The sequence below is a fragment of the Pipistrellus hanaki genome (assembly GCF_964339955.1).
Source record: "Pipistrellus hanaki genome assembly, chromosome: 11".
Lineage (NCBI taxonomy): Eukaryota > Metazoa > Chordata > Mammalia > Chiroptera > Vespertilionidae > Pipistrellus > Pipistrellus hanaki.
The window spans coordinates 15,526,575-15,547,394 of record NC_140513.1 but is presented as its reverse complement, the minus strand read 5'-3'; positions in this window follow the sequence as shown (position 1 = coordinate 15,547,394).

The window sequence follows — 20,820 nt, the reverse complement described above, 5'->3', positions numbered from 1 at the left end:
CAAGAAAAGCCTTTTCAGTGGAGCCTCCAATGAGCCAGCCTCCACCCCGCTCCCAGGGGCTCATGGTCTTTTGGAGGCACCAACTCTCCACCTGCGTCTCCTGTGCCCACACCTTCTTCCTCTGGAAAGGCCCCTCTGGGCATGGTGTGAGAGGGACCCTGCCCTGGAGGAGACCGACCCTCGAACCACAACCCCAAGGAGCATGATCTCACCACCATCAGTCTCCTGCCCTCCGGCCGCCTCTCTGCCTCCAGGGGAGCCGCCAGGTTATCAACACCGCCTGGCAGACCGCCGCCCTCCGCCCTGGGCCTGTGGGAAGTCCAGGAACTGCGCTTTTGGTCTGAAAGTGAGGTGCATGCAGGCACGCAGACTGCACATGCCCCTTCTCAGCAGCCTTGTTTTGGGGGACAGAGCAGGAGTGTAGGGTGTATTTTAAAATTCAGCTTTTTTATCCCCCCTTTCAAACCTTGAGGCCTAAACTCCTGTTCCTACCCTGTCAAACCCTTACCTCCACCTCCCACATTCTCTCAGCCTCTCAACTAGAAAACCTGCCAACGAGCAAACCGCCTTGCGCGCACGCGCCTGCTGGCACACCAGAGCTTGTTTTTTCTGGTTACAGGAGTCACATGTGTCCATTGTGGTCTGAGACGTCTAAGGAGCTGACAAGCCCTGCTAAGCTAACGGGCTGGCTGCGGAGGGGAAGAGGAAGGGAGGGGTCTGGAGCAATGCTGGGGTTTCTGGCCTGAGCAGATGGATGAGAAGACTCATGGGAGGAGGTTCCTAGGAGGCAACTCACAATTCCATATCCCGAAAAGGGGGCTATGCTATCCATGAAAAAATGAAAAGGAGTTCTAGCCGGTTTGGCTCAGTGGATAAAGCGTCAGCCTGCGGACTGAAGGGCCCAGGGTTTGATTCTGGGTCAAGATCACAGGACCGGTTTGCAGGCTCAATCCCCAGTAGGGGGCGTGCAGGAGGCAGCTGATAATGATTCTCTCTCATCACTGATGTTTCTATCTCTCTCTCCCTCTCTATTCCTCTCTGAAGTCAATAAAAATGTATATGTTTTTAAAAATGAAGAGGAGGCTTGGGAAGGGTGCCCCACCCCCTCATATGGAGGAGAGAGGCCAGGAGGCAAGGGCTGGCTGTGGGCTCCTGGACCCACTGGGTTTGCATCATCTCTGTCGCTGCGGATGCAGTGGTCAGGGGTCAGCTTCCCTGATGACAGGGGACTCCGATGACAGGGGACTCTGGGCAGCGGGGAGGCAGGGCCCTGGGAGCGCCCTGGCACCCAGTGGTGCATGAGCCAGAGAGAAAAGATATGAGACAACGGGCTCCTGGTGCAGCGGTTCCAGCAAATACAAAGAAACCACGAAGGCCAAAGTCACCCAATTAGGGCAGCCCTCGGGCCAGCTCCCTGCTGGACCAGTGAAGTGATGAGTGGTGATGGTTTCCTCTTCCCAAGGAAGTACCTGAAAAACAGGAATAGTGCTAAATGACGGAAATGCCAGGCAGGGATGAGTGGGGGGCTGGGGAGGAGGGGGCATTCCGGGGCAGTAGGAACCTTCCAGCAGGGCCTTGCAAATTCGACCACAAAGCAGCCTCTTCTGAGCACAGGCCGTTTTGGGGAACCCGTATAGCTGAGGTGAGTCTTTCTGCCTGATGCTGGCATTAAGAAATGTCACTTCTTCCTTTCTATAAATAAGTTATATTTGTTCGGGGCCCTGACCTATTTGGTGAGTGGGATATTCCATCTAAGTCACAGTTCAGATGCTCTCTCTCACGCCCACAGCTCCCTGCCTCACACTCACTCGTGCACACGGAGGAGGCTGGGGCAACCCCGGGATTCAGGGTGTGACCGTGCAGAGAGGGCAGGCAGCCCAGGGACATACATTAATGAAATGGAAACCACTAACCCCCTCGGAGCCACCAGGTGTGAAACAGATTGATTTCAGCAAAGAAAGCAGCAAGTGAACTGGTGAGAGGGAAGCAGGGCTGGTCTGGGCTCCTTAGGCTGTAGACAGCTCTCCCCCCACAGAGAGAGCATCGGTGGGGCCTGCTCAGCCGCAGGCATTCACTGTGAGTCACACGACAGGGGAGGGGAATGCCGAGGAGAGCCCCACGGGCGCGGTGGCCCTAAGAGCTCACCTCCTACCCAGGGCTCCGCGTGCAGGCCTCATAAGGTGCTCCTTCCTGCTGCGTTCTCCTCAGGTGCTCCTCCCCCACCTGGGGGTTCTGGTCTCACATTCAGATCCTAGCCTTGTGTCTCACCTCAGTTCTCCTTTTGACCCCATGGACCTGCTGTTTAGGCTCCCTTGTGAAGGATTGAAGCATTGGTTCTCTTTCCTCACACCACAACCACGGGTTCTTCTCTGGCGGCCTCCAGGGAGCCCGGCCTGGGATAAAGGCATATACTCCCTCAAAAGCCAAGTTTCAACAGTTGTCCTTGTTGGCCCCACAGTCCCATTTTATCCCAACCTCCAGCTCATGCCTGACATGACAGCTCTGGCTGGCTGGGTCTCTCGTGGCCTGGCCTCACCCTGACCCTTCCCTGCAGCGTGGCTGCTCCATTCTCCAACAATTACAGGTTCTTCTTATTCCAACGAGGGAGAGAACAGGGTTGTTGCTGTTGTTGTTTTCTGGGGGTGTCCCCCAGCTCAGAAATCATATACCTATTATGAAGGGGGATGCCCCTAAGGCTAACATCTCCCTCTTGTGGCAGTGATGCAACTACCACTGAGTGTACTGAGCTGCCCCCCCCCCCCATCCCCTCTTCCTCCCCCTTCACTCCCCCCCTCCCCAGCATTGATGTGGGCCCACTCAGCTGCAGGCATTCACTATGGGTCGCACATCAGGGGAGGAGGATGCAGAGGAGAGCCCCACGGGCTTGGTGGCTCTAAGAGCAAACCTTTCAGTGTTTGTGGCCACTGTTTAATGTATCCTACATATATCAGTACAAGTGGTGCCTCGCATAAAGAACGCCTCGCACAGCGAACGCTGCACACAACGAACTTCATTTCATGATTCATACAACGAACTTCGTTTCACACAACGAAGCCGCCCGAGCTTCCACGACTGCTTCGCCCGAGCTTCCACGATCGCTGCCGATGTATTGCATCCTTCCGCGCAGGCACTGCAGGCAGTCGTTAGTCACTGCGCTTAACTTAAGCACGTATCGCGGCAATCGTTCTTCATTACGAATTAAATCACGCACGTATCACGGCAGTCGTCCTTTTAAGTTAAACTCAATACACTGTATCCGGATTCAGCTGAAGCAAACAGGATCAACGATCTTTACTCCAATACTCTTGTCCGTTATTTCCGGCAGATGTTGGAGAAAAGAGAAAAACAAACGACTTTGGACAGGTTTTTCATGAAACCATCGGCCAAAAAGCAGAAAATGGATGAAGATGTGCAAGATTCGGTAGACTCTACTTAGTCTGTCTTAAAATTAAAAAAATGTGTGTTTTTTTTAAAAAAAATTATGTTTTTAGATGTATCTAAATAAAAATAATAACAAAAAATTTATCTTTTTTTATGTCATCTTAGCATATTTTATGCTACAGAACGAATTATTTTTTTTTAACATGTATTGTTATGGGAAAACGCGTTTCACATAACGAACTTTTCGCATAACAAACTTGCTCCTGGAACGAATTAAGTTCGTTGTGTGAGGCACCACTGTAATTTAATATTCACACCAATCCATTGAGAGAGGCATTATTAGCATCACCATTTTACAGACAAGGAAAAGGGCACGGAGAGATTAAGTAACTAGCCCAAGGTCACACAGCTAGTTAGATGTAAAGCCAGACTAAGCCCAGGAAGTCTGGTTCCAACGTTGGTGGTTTAACCTCTGTACTACATTGCGCTGGGCATTGCTGGAGTGATGCGCTGCCAGGGAAGGAGCAATAAGGCTGCCTCCTGACACTTCTGTACCCAGAAGCCTTTGTTCCCTTCTCCTACATCCTCTTGGGTTTCACCTACATTGTTGTCTGGGACTTACTCAAGGAGTTGGAACCCCAAGGCTCTTGTGAAGAAGGCATGGCATCGGTCAGAGCAGAGGACACGAGCAGGTGACAACATCCTCAGGGGTCGGCCAACTCATGAGTCAGCAAAGCCAAGTATCAACAGTACAACGATGGACATTTCTTTTGAGAGTCAAATTTTTTAAACTTAAACTTCTTCTAACGCCACTTCTTCAAAATAGACTCTCCCAGGCCATGGTATTTTGTGGAAGAGCCACACTCAAGGAGCCAAAGAGCTGCATGTGGCTCACAAGTGTTAGACCATTCTGCTTTCTATTTCTCAGAAACCCACATTCGAGGAAGAGCCACTGCAGCTGCCAACAGTACCCCCGCTGAGGAGACTTGTTGAAGGAAGCAGCTTCCTCCCTGGTCCTTGAGCTCCTCTCTGGCCCATAAAGTGGAATCCATCCCTTGTGAACTAATCCCAGGCCGGCATATGGTGGTGGGCCTGTTCTGGGGAGGCACGCCGGGATAGGGGCCAGAGTCAGCTGCTGGGTAGCTCCCTGTTGAGCAGGGAGCATCATGGTAAGAGCCAGGGCTGTTTGGGAGAAGGGCTGTGGCTTCTGTTTCTGCTCAGCCTCTGGCTATGAGGTTTCCCATAGTGAGGCTCAGAAAGGAGACAGCCTATGCTTCCCGTCCACAATCAGGGCTCACACAGATTTCCCCACCATCTCCTAACAAACAGCATACATGTTGCATGTACAGTTCTCTCTCCCCCAAAACAGAAAGGCGTAGAAAACTATGAAAGGAGTTGCCCGGCCCGCATGACTCAGCGGTTGACCATCGACCTATGAACCAGAAGGTCACGGTTTGATTCCTGGTCAGGGCACATGCCCGGGTTGCAGCTTGATCCCCTGTGGGGGGCATGCAGGAGGCTGCCAATCCATGATTCTCTCTCATCATTGATGTTTCTATCTGTCTTTCTGTCTCCCTTCCTCTCTGAAATCAATAAAACATATATTTAAAAAAGAAAACTGTGAAAGAAAGATCACCTGTGAATTAAGAGTTTTACATAGAGCCTTTAATATCCATAGCTGACTTTGGTTAAATCTATTTTGGAATAATACGAGTAAATAAATTACTCAGAGCAAATCATTTTTAGACAGACTATCCTGATTCAAACCAATCTTGGGAAACCTCAGAGAGTTTATGTCCTCTACTGGACAAATACTTTTCTCACATCTTGAATTTCAGATTTATGATTTCCAAGCCTAAGGTCCCCTTTGAAGTCTAAAGGCTATACAACAATAACTTCCCATTTCTTAAGGTTAACCTAATTCTAGCTAGCCCTAGAATTTCTATACACTCTCTGGAAGCTATGCAGCGCACATCAAAGAGAGACTTTGATCAACAACATGGAGCTTCAGCCAAGGCCTGGCACTGTGGTTCATTTTCTTTTTAACCAGGACAAGTGGGCAGGTGTGTGCCTGCATACATAGATATTATTTTGATTGCGTTGATTTCTCTAAAGAAGCTTTAACCAGAGACAGAAATTTACTACTGCGGTTTACTAAACCTTTATTTAAATGAGAAGACTGTTTCCCAGTCATTTCCACTGAATTCTTTATTCTAAGTAAAACACTGGGTGTCACCATCACATCTTGCCCAAGCAACAGCCAACAGGGCACTCTACCCAAATTCTCTTCTTGGTTTAGCTTTCTCATTTTTCTTTCCTTAGCATGGATAACCGGGATGGCGAGCTGAGTTTTTTGCCCCGGGGGTCATGTCTCGCGATGCCGAAGAATGAGCTACGTGGGTCAGAAGATGTAAGCAAAAGTGTGGAAAAAGTATTACAAGCAGATTCAGACTCTTAGCAGGGGAGGAGGAACTCAATAATGGGCTGCCCCTCAAGCCTTGTAGTCCAGGGGTATAGATTTGCTACAAGCCTGCTCTATGTCCATCTGTATCATCACATGATGGGTTCCCCCATGGTTCTTACCCAGCACAGGGCCTGCCCTGTCTGTTTCTACGTGTGCTCCAGGCCCTCCCTGTACCCCACGCCTCCTGCTTTGAGTTCTGCTTGGTGGGTGTCTGCTCAAACTGCCATGTCTGTCTCTGCCTATGGCCTACCCGCCTTTGTTTCCCCACTGGACCCCTGCCCTATCTGCCCGCCTGCCAAGTTAACCCTCTCAGCACCATCTTCTTAAAATACCAGGTGTTCAACATGCATTAACCAACTCCTCTCCAGAGAAAGACCTCTAAGGAGGAAATCAGTACCAGGCTGCCTGGAATTCTTGCGGGAAGAAAGATGTGTGAGACTTCCATGAGTCAAAGGTCAGGAACTTGTCCTTCAGATCCCTCAGAAAGAAACACTGAAGCCGAAACCGGTTTGGCTCAGTGGATAGAGCGTCAGCCTGCAGACTAAAGAGTCCCAGGTTCGATTTTGGTCAAGGGCATGCACCTTGGTTGCAGGCACATCCCCAGTAGGGGGTGTGCAGGAGGCAGCTGATCGATGTTTCTTTCGCATCGATGTTTCTAACTCTCTATCCCTCTCCCTTCCTCTCTGTAAAAAAAATCAATAAAATTTATTTTAATAAAAAGAAAGAAAGAAAGAAAGAAAGAAAGAAAGAAAGAAAGAAAGAAAGAAAGAAAGAAAGATTGAAGAGGGAAAGTATGCATTACCCTTAAGGATCAAAGGAATGCCGCATGTAGGATCTTTTTTTTACAATTTTGTAATTAATGACTTCGTTGGGGTGTAGTTTATATGCCATAAAACTCATGCAGTTAAGATCAATGGCTTTGATACATTTACAGAACTGTGCAACCATCACCATAATCTAACTTGGCAATACGTCCATCACCCCAAAAAGAAACCTTGTGCTCCTTGGCAGTGACTCCCCACTCTCGTCGCCTTTTGGCTATTATGAATAATGCTGCCGTGAATACCTGTACACATGCTTTTGTGTAGATACATGTTTGATTTCTCCTAGGTAGATACCGAAGAGCGACATAATGAGGGATATTAGCTTCCTATTTCTACTGTGACAAATTACCACAAACCAGTGGCTTCAAACGAATGGGTCTGATGAACTAACACCAAGGTGTCAGCCGAGCCCTGCTCCTTCTGGGCGCCTGAGGGGATAACGCATTCTTCGCCTTTGCAGCTGCCCGCATTCCTTGGCTCTCGGGCTCTTGTGATTACTTTGGGCCCACGCAGTTAATCCAGGATAATCCCTTTACCTCAAACCCTTCCATTAATGACATCTGTGGAAGTCCCCTTGGCCGGGTGAGGCAGCATGCTCACGGATTCTGAGAATGAGATGGTGGCCTCCTTTGGGGAGACCCTGGTCCTGTCTACCACGTTGGGCTGCATGGGAATTCTACAGTAAACATGTTGTGAAATTGCCAAACCGTGTTCCCAAATGGTGGCACCATGCTACATCCCTACCGGCAGTACCCAAGGGTGCCCGTTGGTTGAGAGATGTCATGTCCAATCAGGCCTCTCAGGCCTCAGCCGTGGGAGAGGCAAATGCCCACCCCCATCCCCCCACTCCTCTCCCGCCATCGCCCACCTCCCAACCCTTTCTTCCTACTCTGTACTCCCTGGTCCCTACCTCCTCACAGGCCCCACCTCACTCTTCCTCAGGCTTTTTAGGGAGCTGTGAGGACCTCATGCTCAGCAAGAAGTGTCCCACCCCAGTCTTAGATTGACCATGTGCTCCAGTTGGGGGGTGGAGAGAGGTGATGGCATAAGACCCTGAAGGAAAGGCCATCTGGCCCAGCCTGCTTCCTCACTGGCACCAGCTGCCCCACAGCTGCCAGTGCCAAGGGCTGTGGGAAGGGAAAAACGCCCCCGTGACTCACCCACACCACTGGCCCCAGTTTCAGTCACAGTTGAGTTCTGTTAAGTCTGAGTGATTCTTAACATCTATCTATTGGGAACTAGAAAATACTTTTGCCCCTTTGAACATTAAAATAGCCTTGCAAACTATTTACAAATTAGAACTAGTAAAAACTAACAAGATGCTGCCATTTAATAATATATTTTTTTTACCACCAAAGAATAACAATAATGGGTTAACATCGAATGACAGGGATTTAAACAAAATCTACCCTAAAGCAATCACCATGATCATCATCATGACGATAAAGGTGGACACAGATGTGTTAGGAAACAAAACAGGATGAAACAGATAAGTAACCCAAGAGCTGTTTCTTCGGGAAAACAGAAAACAAAGAAACAAATTTATGGCAAATCTAGTTATTAAAACTATAAGGCAACACAAATAATTACATTTATCCCTAGTTTAAAGGACTCAATTACTGACATGAAGATTTAGGAATCATTAACAAAGACCATTAACTGCTGTGTGCTCATGAATATGCAGGTCTCAGTGAAACGCACCATTCTTGCCTCTGCCAAGCTCCCTACCGGGCCACCCCCTACCCCACCCCACCTCACCCCCCGGGGAACCCCCCCTTACACCCTTAAAGCTTCGCTCTGTACTTCAGCAGCCTCGAAGCAGGAAAGGTCTCTTGGAGCAAAGCCATTGGCCTACACTTCCGGCTTGGCAGAGCTCTTTGACCCCTTTCTCCATCTAAAAAATGCAACAAGTTCAGGTTATCCGGCAAACCTGAGGCACAGAGCCGGTTCCTTTCAAGTATTGTTGACCTTGTCTCTGTTCAAGCTAAATGGCAGCCCTGCTTCCAGCCCCCGTAGAAAGCCCAAGAGAAAGGAACCGCTTGGGGAATGTGGAGACCAGAGGGCATGGCGCCCAGTGTCTAACCCGGAAAACGGTGGGCTTTGTTACAGGAGAAAGCGAAGGGGCTAGGCGTGGGGAGGGTGGGAGGGCGGGGAGAAGATCATAAACGTTCCGTGAGAAAAGGTTAAACCACTTCGCACAGGTGAACCTGCTAATACGTTTTTAATCTAGTTCCCATCTTTTCTAAGTTTCAGTTGTATAACTTCTGGTTTTCTATTTCCTGTAAATTAGAGAAAATCACCATTTATCTCACAGAATTGTTAGGAAGAAGTAAGGTAACATATATGGAAGTGTTTTTGCAAAGAGCAAACCTTGAGAGCGTGGTAGTGCAATAGGGGCTCTCGCTGCTTTCTTGGGGGTGACGATGGACAATACACGACACTCATCTTTTGAATGCAGCCGTCACCCCTCACCTGTCACCGTCCTCCTGTGTCTATTCAGACACACCTGAAGCTGCCACTGGGCTGCTGTGGGGTGAAGACCCGTCCTAAGTCAGAAGGTCCAGGTTGTCCCAGCCAAGTCTGGGGAGCATACTTTCCGTGCCCAGTAATCCCACAAGGACGTAAATAAAGGCAACAACCAGACCCTGTGTTACCTTCAGGCACCCAGATTTAAAAAAAATGTTTTTAGCCGAAACCGGTTTGGCTCAGTGGATAGAGCGTCGGCCTGCGGACTGAAAGGTCCTGGGTTCGATTCCGGTCAAGGGCATGTACCTTGGTTGTGGGCACATCCCCAGTGGTGGGGTTTGCAGGAGGCAGCTGGTCAATGTTTCTCTCTCATCGACGTTTCTAGCTTTCTCTCTCCCTTCCTCTCTGTAAAAAAATATCAATAAAATATAAAAAATATAAAAATATATTAAATAATGTTTTTATTGGTTTCAGAAAGAGGAAGGGAGGGAGAGAGAGAAACATCAATGCTGAGAGAGAATCATTGACGGCTGCCACCCAAACACCCCACACCGGGGATTGAGCCTGCCATCCACGCATGTGGCCTCACTGGGAATCCATCTGTGACCTCCTGGTTCATAGGTCGACACTCAACCACTGAGCCACGCCAGATGGGCTGAATCCCACATTGGTAATGACATGCCGGGCCTATCCCACCCGCTCCACCATGAGCGCTGCAATAGAGGGACCATTTCATGCTCAAATGCTTAGTCTTAACTTAGTGCTAAAAATGAAACCCTTGGGGAGAGAGTGGAGGCAGGGAAGAGGAGGAACTAGACCTTCTTGAGTGCCTACTAAGAGTCAGGAGAAGAGCCGGGCCCTTTTCCCTGATCTTGTGTGGCCCTCAGATGCAAAAAGGAAGGCCAGCAGATGCCGGAGTCCTGCAGGACTCGAGATTCACAATAACAGGATGTGCTGGTGCGGCTGGGTTCTCTGTCCCCCTCCGGCCAGGCAGCTGCTCTCCTCTCGCCTGTTTACAGCTCAGGAAATGAAGTGGGGGAGGGCAGGGGAGGAGAGGAAGGGAAAATTGACAAGCAAGCAAAGCAAGCAATCTAGGGGTTCCCTCACGTTTTGTTATCAGCAGGACAGAGACAATGTCAAGGATGTGGCCCAGTGTGTAGACCACGTCTCCCGGGGCCACTCGGGCTGCAGCACAGTAAGAGCAGAACAGTCGGGGCGCTGCCTGAGCAATGCATACAGAGCCTGGGGCACCAGTGGAGGCCTCCCCCTCCCGCTCCACACACCCCTCCCTTTCTGATCCAAGGGCTCACACAGGCCCACACGTTCATTAGCGTTTAGCAGACTTCCTTGGGGAATAGCACTTTCTGTGCTACAGTAGGGGAAGGCGTGGTTTTCACTCTCTTGAGTGTGAAGAGTCATTTCTAGCTCAGAGCTCCCCATCTTCTTGTCACGGCTGACTTGAATGCAGCCTTGGTCTGGGTGGCTTAGTTCGGTACTAGTAAAAGTGGGTCCGCTTCTAGGGTAAACCCCAGATACATATTTTTTTTCGACCATTGGTGACACTTAGTTCATTTACAACGTTGTCTAGCATCACCACCGTCTACTTGCAGAATATTTTTATCACCTCATACCCATGAAGCAGTCACTCCCTGTTCTCCTCTGCCTAGACCCTGGCAGCCACAAATCTGCTTTCTGTACCTCTGGATTCCTTATTCTGGGTATTTTATATAAATGGGATCATTCAGGTCATGTATTGTTAAGAGCTAAGGATAACCGTTTGACTGAGTAGGCCTGGCCTGGGAGGCCCCAGACCAATCAAGATTCTCCAGGCTGCCCTAGCTGGTTTGTGTCTTGGGTTCGATTTCCGTCAAGGGCCCATTCCTCAATTGCAGACTCAATTCCTGGCCCTGGTCAGGGTGTGTGTGGGAGGTAGCCAATCGATGTGTCTCTCTCACATTGATGTTTCTTTTTCTTAAATATTTTTATTGATTTCAGAGAGGAAGGAAGAGGGAAAGAGATAGAAACATCAATGATGAGAGAGAATCATTGACTGGCTGCCTCATATGCCCTGACTGGGAATTGAACCATGACCTCTGGGTCGTAGGTCAGTGCTCAACCAGCTGGGCAAGAGGATGTGTGAGGTGGATGGGGAATCTCCCGTGGAGGAGAGATTTAAGCCGCAGGAGAGAGAATAGCCACAGACGGTGGTGTCTCAGAAGGCAGAGGACGGAGTGGGACAAGGATTCTCTGAGAGTGCATCTGCCCTGGCAGGAGAGTCTGGGAGGAACCACCAGGCCCACCGTCTGTCAGAGACGTATGGAAGGAGGGAGAGTCCTGGCGATGACGGTGGGGAGGAGAACGAGGCAGGTGGAAGCTTCTTCCCAGCTGGCCCGGCCTCATATCACAAGGACTTCCCAGAAGCGACTTAGACAAGAAATGGGTGCAGAGCCTGCCTGGCTCCTGTCAATAGGTCCCTCCGGGACGCCCTCACAGCCATCCCAGAGGCAGACAGAGCCTCTGTGTGAGAGCTGTGTGAAAGGACAGTCCTGGATGGGACAGATAGGCTGGAGCCAGAGCCAGGAAACAGGGTTCCTGACACCCAAACTCTGATTCCTACCCCCCTAACAGGGCGACATCCCTCAGAGGGAGCAGGCGCTGAGAGGCCGGCACCTCAGCAGACAAAGGCAGTAGCTGAAGGAAGTCCGCAGAGCAGGTTTCACAGGAAGAACAATATCTCGTCATTGAAAATAAATAAACCTGCAGGCTGTGTGGTCATTAATTAGCCCGTCTCTGCAGGATATACTTGCTGAGATTTGTTTGGCGTCTCCAGGATCCTTGGCTCCATTTCCAATGAGATTGCTCAGAAGCCAAGGCCAAACCCCAGCAGAGAGGGCATGGTCACATGACACTGGTGACCAGGCACCCAAGGCCGGAGCCCTCAGCAGGGCGCAGGGACGGGCTGCCCCTCAGCCTGCAGCATCAGCCGAAGCATCCATGGGCTCTGCCCATCCTCCTCCGCCTCTGCCTCTCCAGGCCTCCCCTCGCCTGGCATTTACAGTCCAGCCTGATTGGATACAAACTCTGCCCTCCTCTGCTCTTGGGTATCTCCACCCCAGCCCGGGTCATGTGACTCTGATGTGATTGTGAGGCTCGGGGTGTGGGTCAAGGGAATGGTACTGGTTCTCAGGACTGGTCACAGCCCTCGGGAGAATGAGAAAATGTGGGGCAACGTGCCTGTTTCCCAAGCCAGAGCCTTATCTACCGCCGAGCGTCCAAGCTTACGAGGTCAGGCTGACCCTCCACACCTCAGAGGGAATTGTGTTGGGTGTTCTCAGAAAACACCGAAGGGAAGCCAGGGCTCTGGTGACAAAGAGGGGAAGTACACCATTTGGCCTTCCTTGGGACACCTGGCTCTCCAAAAGGTGACTCACTGCCTTGACTCATCAGCACATTTGCTGGGTATTTTGTCCAACCATTGGTCCCTCCCAGCTGCCACTCCACGAGGGCTCCCAGCCTGTCTGTGGCATAAAGAACAACCACCAGCCAATTTCCACTTTCCCCACCAAAGCCTGTTTTGCCTCTGCTTTGGGCAAATTGCAGAAGCTCTGTGAAACGTGAGGCACCACAGCAAGAAAGGGAGGTCAGCCCTAGCTGGTTTGGCTCAGTGGATAGAGCATCGGCCTGTGGACTAAAGGGTCCCAGGTTCGATTCCGGCCAAGAGCACATGCTGGGGTTGCGGGCTCAATCCCCCCAGTAGGGGGCGTGCAGGAGGCAGCCGATCGATGATTCTCTCATCATTGATGTTTCTATCCCTCTTCCTTCCTCTCTGAAATCAATAAAAATATATTTTCAAAAAAGAAAAAAAGAAAGGGAGGTCAAATGCCACTTCAGGCATGTCTTTGTCTCCTGTCCCTCAGCCCAAAGAGGCCTTTTCCATCTACAGAGCACACGCTCAGTGGCACCCGTTTTCCACGTCATCGTACCCCTGGCCTACGTCGGATGTCTGTGGTCATAGCATTGGCTTCAAGCATGGTTCCTGCAGCCACCTGCTCCCAGCAGGACGGCCAGGCTTACTGGAAGAGAATGTTCTCTACGCAAAGAAATATGAGCTAGGGAGAGTCATCCTCCGAGGGTAGGGGTTGGGCAGACACTCGAGCCTAGGAAAGGCAGTGGTGCTGGGAAATTGGTCTTGCAGCGTCCACTGCAGCAGGTGTCTGCTGCCCGGACTTGAATGCTGTTATCTCAAGAACAGAAGAGAAATCATTGTCCGGGGTTGATTTCTTCCTCCTTCTCTGTGCACCCATCAACCTTTGGTGACCAGACCATTTTTTATGCCCACACACAGCATACAGGAAAGACCCAACGAAGCTTTGCTATGTGGGTAAGTGAAATGCACTCTCAGGAACGCAGCAGTATTTTCCCAATCTCCCCCACAGCTTTAGAGAGAAGATAAATTTATCAAACAGCCTTGTCATCTCACAGGGCTGTGTTAAGCCCCCTGATTTAGTTGCCATCACTTTTTTTAACTTGACAAAATGATTCTTTTGTTGTTGTTAATTCTCACCCAAGGATATTCTCCCCACTGAGTTTTAGAAAGAGCGGAAGAGAGGGAAGGAGAGAGAGAAGCATCGATGTGAGAGAGACACACGGATTGGTTAGCTCCCACCCTGACTGGGGCTGGGGATCCAACCTGCAACCCAGGGACGTGCTCTTGACTGGGAATGAAACCCGAGATCCTTCGGTGCTCAGGCCACTGAGCAACACTGGCCAGGTGACAAAAGGATTCTTACATTCTAGATGGCTGCCACACATCTGCTCTCAAGACAGAAGTGTGTGTAGTGGGGGTGGGGGGGGAGCCCCATTTACACCCTTTATCGGCAAAGGAAAAGCTTCCCCGGAAACTCCCCTGGTAGACCTCACTGCAGAGGAAGGGACTAGACAGATACTCTGTCCTCATGGCAGCAAAGAAGGTTGGAAACGCGAGTGTTCATCTTCTCAGGCCTCAGTTGAAGAGGCGGAGGTGGGGGCAGGGGGGGGTGGGGTATAGAAGGAGTTAAACTGAAAGTCTGCCACAAATAGCTACACCATTTTTAAAAACAAAAGCACTGAGGGGGAAACTAGACCTATACTGGTTTCCTAGTTTGCTATTAATATATATTATAAAACCACAGGAGTCGGAGAAAACGAGAATTAGCCTAGAAACAGATCTTAGTGTATTTAACACACCCCGACTGGGGGGTTGAACACACACCTGGCTGTGTGCTCTGACCAGGGATCAAACTTGCTGTGACCTTTTGGTGCAGGGGCCCGATGCTCTAACCACTGAGCACACCGGCCAGGACTGCATTCCTGTGTTAAGTTCACATTATTTTTAAAAAATATATATTTTATTGATTTTTTACAGAGAGGAAGGGAGAGAGAGAGCCAGAAACATCGATGAGAGAGAAACATCGACCAGCTGCCTCCTGCACACCCCCTACCGGGGATATGCCCACAACCAATGTACATGCCCTTGACTGGAATCGAACCTGGGACCTTTCAGTCTGCAGACCGACGCTCTACCACTGAGCCAAACCGGTTTGGGCAAGTTCACATTATTTTATTGCCGTTGCTTCATAGAATTTAAAAGGTTGTAAAATAACTACAGGTCAAACAGGATAAAGGGTTTGCAAAACTGAAAACGTATTTACCAGGAAACAAAATAAGACACGTTGAAACTTTAAAAAATATTTTTATTGATTTTTAGAGAAAAAAGAAAGGAGAGGGAGCGAGAAACATCAATGTGAGAGGGGCTGCCTCCTGCATGCCCCTTACCAGGGATTGAGCCTGCAACTCGGTCTTGTGCCCTGACCGGAATCGAACCAGCAACCTGGCAGAGCACAGGATGATGCCCAGCCAACTGAGCCACACCGGCCAGGGCAAACATATAGAGATTTGAAAACTAGAACACTAGGGTGTCACCCTGACTTTTGAGGAGCAAATAGAAATATTTATGTGTGCTTCTTATTCCCTTGAGTCAGTTGTTCTGTGATCTTTTACCTAAAGAACAGAAAGTTGAGTTTTTTGCCCAGTGAACTCTCAAATAATGAGTGGGATCAATAGGCCAAAATCTAGGCCTATGGAGAAACCCTGACACCAGGCTTTGCCCTGGATATGTGTCTGGACTTCCATTTTATGAATCTGCCTCTTTCAGTACCCGGATCAATTTACTTATTTTCTGGTAAGGAAAACTTTTTTTTTTCTTCTTCAAAATTGTCCAAGATTTCCACAATTACTTATTTTCCCATGTGATCTTTTAAATCATTTGCTCACAGACTCTTCTGAAATGAAACCATCTGAGAGGACTTCTAAGGAAAATGGAGAGGGGAGTGAATGTCAACCCCCAAACCCTTTACCAACAAAAATGGGAATGAAAAAGAACTGAAAATAAGGAAAAGTACTTGAAGGATGGAGGAGCTCTGAAAACTGCCTTGTACTCAACACTCTGAAGAAAGCAGCCAGACGTAATGCCGTTGGAACAAACAGAGAGAGTCTCATGACCTGACACCAATCTCTGCCTCATGAGCACAGTGCAGGCTTGCAGGTCATACGTGGAGGAAATGCCAGAGGGTCGCACCGGTGTGAGTTCTGGGGTCAGGGCAAATGCTGGAAGGATAAGAAGCATTCCCCGAGGGAGCCGAGCCCCTCGTTGATTGCTCAGGGGTGATGTGGTGCAATAGGTACTGCCTTGCCAAACACACCATATCTTCTGTCATCGTTTCCTATCACTTTGGGGCCGTGTCTAGAGGAAACGTCGCTCTTGCATAGAGAGTCACAGCTGCCTATTTCCTCATTCGGGTCATGGGAAAGGCCTTTCCTCCCTTTGCAAAATGTCTGTCTTTGCAAAATAAAGCCAGTCTTCGATGAGCTAACGTCCAGTCCCCCTCAAAATCCGCCACTAGGTTGCCTGTCAGTCTTCCATGGCTCCAGAAAATGCCCTTCACTCCCCAGCTTTGTCCGGGTCTTCATGGGGGATTTAGGCAGAGGTTCTAATCCTGAGTGATTGCACTGGAGCCACCGTGGACCAGAGACGGTCATAGAACAACTTGTCCAACCGAGATGACAAAAATTCCCCAGCGCATATATAATCATGGAACGTGGTCCCCGTGTCAACAGTCACCGGCAGAGGCCAATGCTGATTCCATCACTGGGGCTGCTCACAATGTTGTAGGAATCCCTCCGATTGCATCAGAGCCTGCAGCACATTTTTTTTTTTTTTGGGGGGGGGGGGGTATTCTGAGTCCACAATTAGAATCCTTTTCAGATTGCGTTCGATTTTTGGAAATAGGTCAAAGCCATTTGCCACATGCCTCCAGCTTATAAAAGTTCAACTGGCTACGTTTTAATGATATGTATTTTTATATACACGTATAATGTTTTCACCATACACTGACAAAAGACAGAAAACTGTGAGGTAATATTGACATTCTTTCGTAGCTCATAAACACATTCCCAAGGCAATCCATAAGGGACTTTTAAAGATTTCTTTAAACACTAGTAACAGCACTGAAATAAATGTTCAGCCTTTCAGAGCAACTGCTTAGAAGGAGAAACATAATTTTGATGACTATCTAGTATGTTTTTTGTTGTTGTTGTAGTTGGGGGGGGGGGTAGTCTCATTAGAGATACAACTTGTGTGGCAGCTATAACTCCTGTACCCCTACCTAATCCTGTACCCCTTCAATACTCACCCAGTCCAATGCACCTACTCCTTCATTTTTACTTTGGTAATGTCTCCTTGACTTTGGGCCTCCCTCTCTAGTCCCTGGATTGCAATCTTTAATTTCTCTCTTTTTGAAATGTCTTGTCTTGGTTCACACTCTTATGTTCCCCTCTCCCATTACTAGAATTTTCCTCCCAGTCTTCTCCACCTGACAAAACCCTAATAATCCTTCACAGTCCAGCTCAAACTTCCCCTGAGGAGCCTTGGCTGGCCTCCTGCTCTTTGTCCTTCTGCTCATCACCGAACCACAGTGTAGCCTAGAAACTCCATCCGAAGGCGCTCAGTAAGCTACTTGCTGTGTGTTGTGCAATGAAGCCTGGACTGATTTCTCAGAGGGTAAGTTCAGGGTCAAAACAAGAGCAAATGACATCAGTTCATTTTAGTTTGGCAAGAGTTCCATTTGCCCATAAGGAATGCTACATGAACACTGGAAGGGACAGAACTCGACACTCCCAGTCCCATTCCTCTGGAAATGTATTCAGAAGCTTCCTGGGGACACTCAAAGGAGAGGGCACACAGCAAGACCTCCTTCCGGTTTAAACAATGTGACTCAGAGAGAAATGATCAATGGGGAGCCATCCATGAGGCAGAGTGGTGTTAGGCAAGAAAATAAAAAAGTGCTTCCTGGGTGTAGAGAGGAGGAAGACACACGCTGTGTTGAGCTAGAACGGAAATCACCCCTAGCCTCTAAATAGTGAAGATTGTGGTCAGCTGTCTGATGTCCACCTGACTTCCTGCTCCAATGCCCCCACAGAGAACATTAGTTGTCCCATTTTTGCTGGTGTGAGAAAATTCCAACTCAGGTATGACCGCCAGAGAAGAACATCCAGCAGACTTGTTGTGAACTGTCTGGTCATTTCCCCCTTGAAGGAGGATCTTACAGCTTTTCCTTTTGATGTGTAAGGCTTGTACAGAGTAAACCTAGTAACTCTTTGTTAACCATATTGATTACAAACAAGTTTTCCCCCAAATGTTTAGTTATCCCCACACTTCCCTAATAATCCATCATCCCCATTAATTTGAAATTGTCACCAAGGCTTTATAGTTAGCAGGGAGCATATGCACTTCTTCAAATGACAGGCAGGCCCCTAAAGAAGGGATCAAGGGAGGGCCCAGAGCAACTACCAGACAACTGGACAGTGACATTCAGGAAACTAGTGGTTTAAAAAAACAAGCCAACCAACCTGTGGTGATTCTTTCCTGAGCATAATTTTTTAAAAAAAATAATAATCTACACACTTTGGACTTAGAGTATCTGATATAGATATTGAGTTTGGAACATTTCCAAAATACAATATAACGCAGACTAATTTAAGCAATAACTTCTCTTTCTATGCATCAAATCCCATCCCGTTGTGGTGGGGGTGGTTTAAAAAAGCTTCCCTTTCACTGTCAGCATTAAGTCCAAACCTTATAAAAATATATGTAAATCACTTGGATGACCCTTAGAATGGGGTTCCTGAAGAGCTGCCTCAGAATTACATGGGAACCCACTGAGAGCCAAGAATTATGGAGCGTCTGGGTTTCAATGCTTGAAAATTCAGCACAGCTGGGCATTCTCCCCTTTGGACTCGATTAAGTCTCAGGCTCTCATTTCACTTAGAAAGTATCTGCTCAAAATAGGTTCTTTTTCCTGTTATTCAGTTCAAACAATTGATTTTTCCTTTCCATTTACCAGAAGGTAGCATGATGCTTGACCAAGCAAGCAAGTATGCAAAGCAGAAATCATGTAGCGAAAAAGGTGAGTCCATTTGGAAATATTATCAGAGTTTGCAAAAATGCAGGCTAATGCAGGGCAGCAGACAAGAGGTAGTGGGAACGCATATTCTTGGGAAACTGGTGAACGCATCCCCAGGGGAAAATGTTAAGATTCTTAGGGGGAATTTAACCATATAATTATTTAGTTTATGTACTATAAATATGTATACATGAGTAAATACACAATAAAAGCTGAGAACACTCCAAGAATTAACTGAAACAGAGTGGTAGCTTTTGCTTGATATATATAAAAACTATCTCACAGTTTCAGCAGGTGTATTGCCACAGAAATAGATCAGTAGAACAAAAAAAAAGTGCAGAAATAGACTTTAGGATATAATTTAGTATGATTGAAAATCACTAGAGGAAAAACTAACAACCAATGACTATTAACAGGACAACTGGCTAAACCATTTAGCAACAATTAAAATATTCCCCCAACCCCACTCCTTATACTTAAATAAATTTCAGATGAGTTAAGTATTTTATTTTATTTTATTTTAAATATATTTTATTGATTTTTTACAGAGAGGAAGGGAGAGGGATAAAGAGCTAGAAACGTCGATGAGAGAGAAACATCGACCATCTGCCTCTTGCACACCCCCTACCGGGGATGTGCCCGCAACCAATGTACATGCCCTTGACTGGAATCGAACCTGGGACCTTTCAGTCCTCAGACCGAAGCTCTACCACTGAGCCAAACCGGTTTCGGCAAGTATTTTATTTTTAACTGCTGCATTATATTTCTTACCTTGAGATTGGAAGTTCTGAGCATGGCACCAAAAGCAAAATAATTAGGAAAAAGACTGATAAATTTGACTATACAAATGTAAAGTTTTTACGTAGAAATGATAAACTAGAAAATGATAAACTAGAAAATTTGTTTACAAAACATAGGGTGTTCTAAAATATATTATTAATTCCAATGGGCTAAATCTGAAAGAAAGAAACATCAATTGAGCTATCATTTGTTAAAGTGTATATTTATATATTTTTGGGAGCCCCTGTATATGACAGCTAAGAGTGAAAATTATTATGATACAAAGGGATTTTTCAAACCAATAAAAGATAAACAACATGCCAAGTACTGAGAAAAAAGAAAAGTCACCAAGACAAAATTATGAATGACTAATCCACATAAAAAATAGTCAAGGAAATACAAATAAAATACTGAAACAGCATTTTCACCTACCAGATTAATGAAGATTAGAGATATCAATAATGCCTAGTGATGTTGAAGCTTTCTGCAGGTGAGAGTACAAACTTGTAGAAACTTCCTGTGAGATTATGAAGTAATCTGACAATATGTAGTAAAGATAAAATGTAATAGTGGTATTCATTACAACAATTTCACTTCTAAGAAGTTAGCCTAAGTAATAATTGCATACAATTATGCAGATTTGTATAAGGATAATAAACATCTGGAAACATTCTAAGTGCTCAATAGAGTACTGATGAGATAAATTATGGTTCAAACTTTTAATGCAAGCATTATTAACATGAAGAAGGAAATGTTGATGAATGAAAGAAACATATTACAAAACTACATGCATAGTTGGACCTCATTATGGGAAGGAGAAGGAGGAAAGGGGAAGAGGAAGAAGCAGAAGGTGGGGGAAAGGGCATGAAGAAGAAAAAAGAAAGGAAGAAAGGAAAAGGGATAGTTTGGATATAAAAAAACCTGACACTCCCAAGAACCAAAAGGGCTGTCCAAAGGTTAGCTCAAGGCCTATGAAATCCCAGCAATGAGAACTAGGCTTGCAGTCAGAAGACTTGGCCCACTGAGCCCATTTTCCATTCTAAAACATGGTAAACAATAACCCTTAACATTCCCACCACACAGAACTGTTGTGAGAATGAAGTGAAAGACCACGTACAAACAGAAACTAAGGAGGAGATAAATAAAAACTATGGTCAAGGGAATAGTCAGCTCCGTAACTGGGCAGTCCCCCAACTTTGGGTTCCTAGTCTGGAAGGGAGCTCAAGACTGGATCTTAGGGCCCCCCTCCACTCATCGTCCCAAGACAGCCAACAGGGAAGGTCCTTCCTTCCTCCATCCCCACCGTGGGGCCCAGTTTTAAGTCCTGGCACTCATCACCCAACTCCAGGTGCCATCTGACCTGCCCTTCAATAAAAGGACCCTCATTCTCCCAGGAAGACAAACT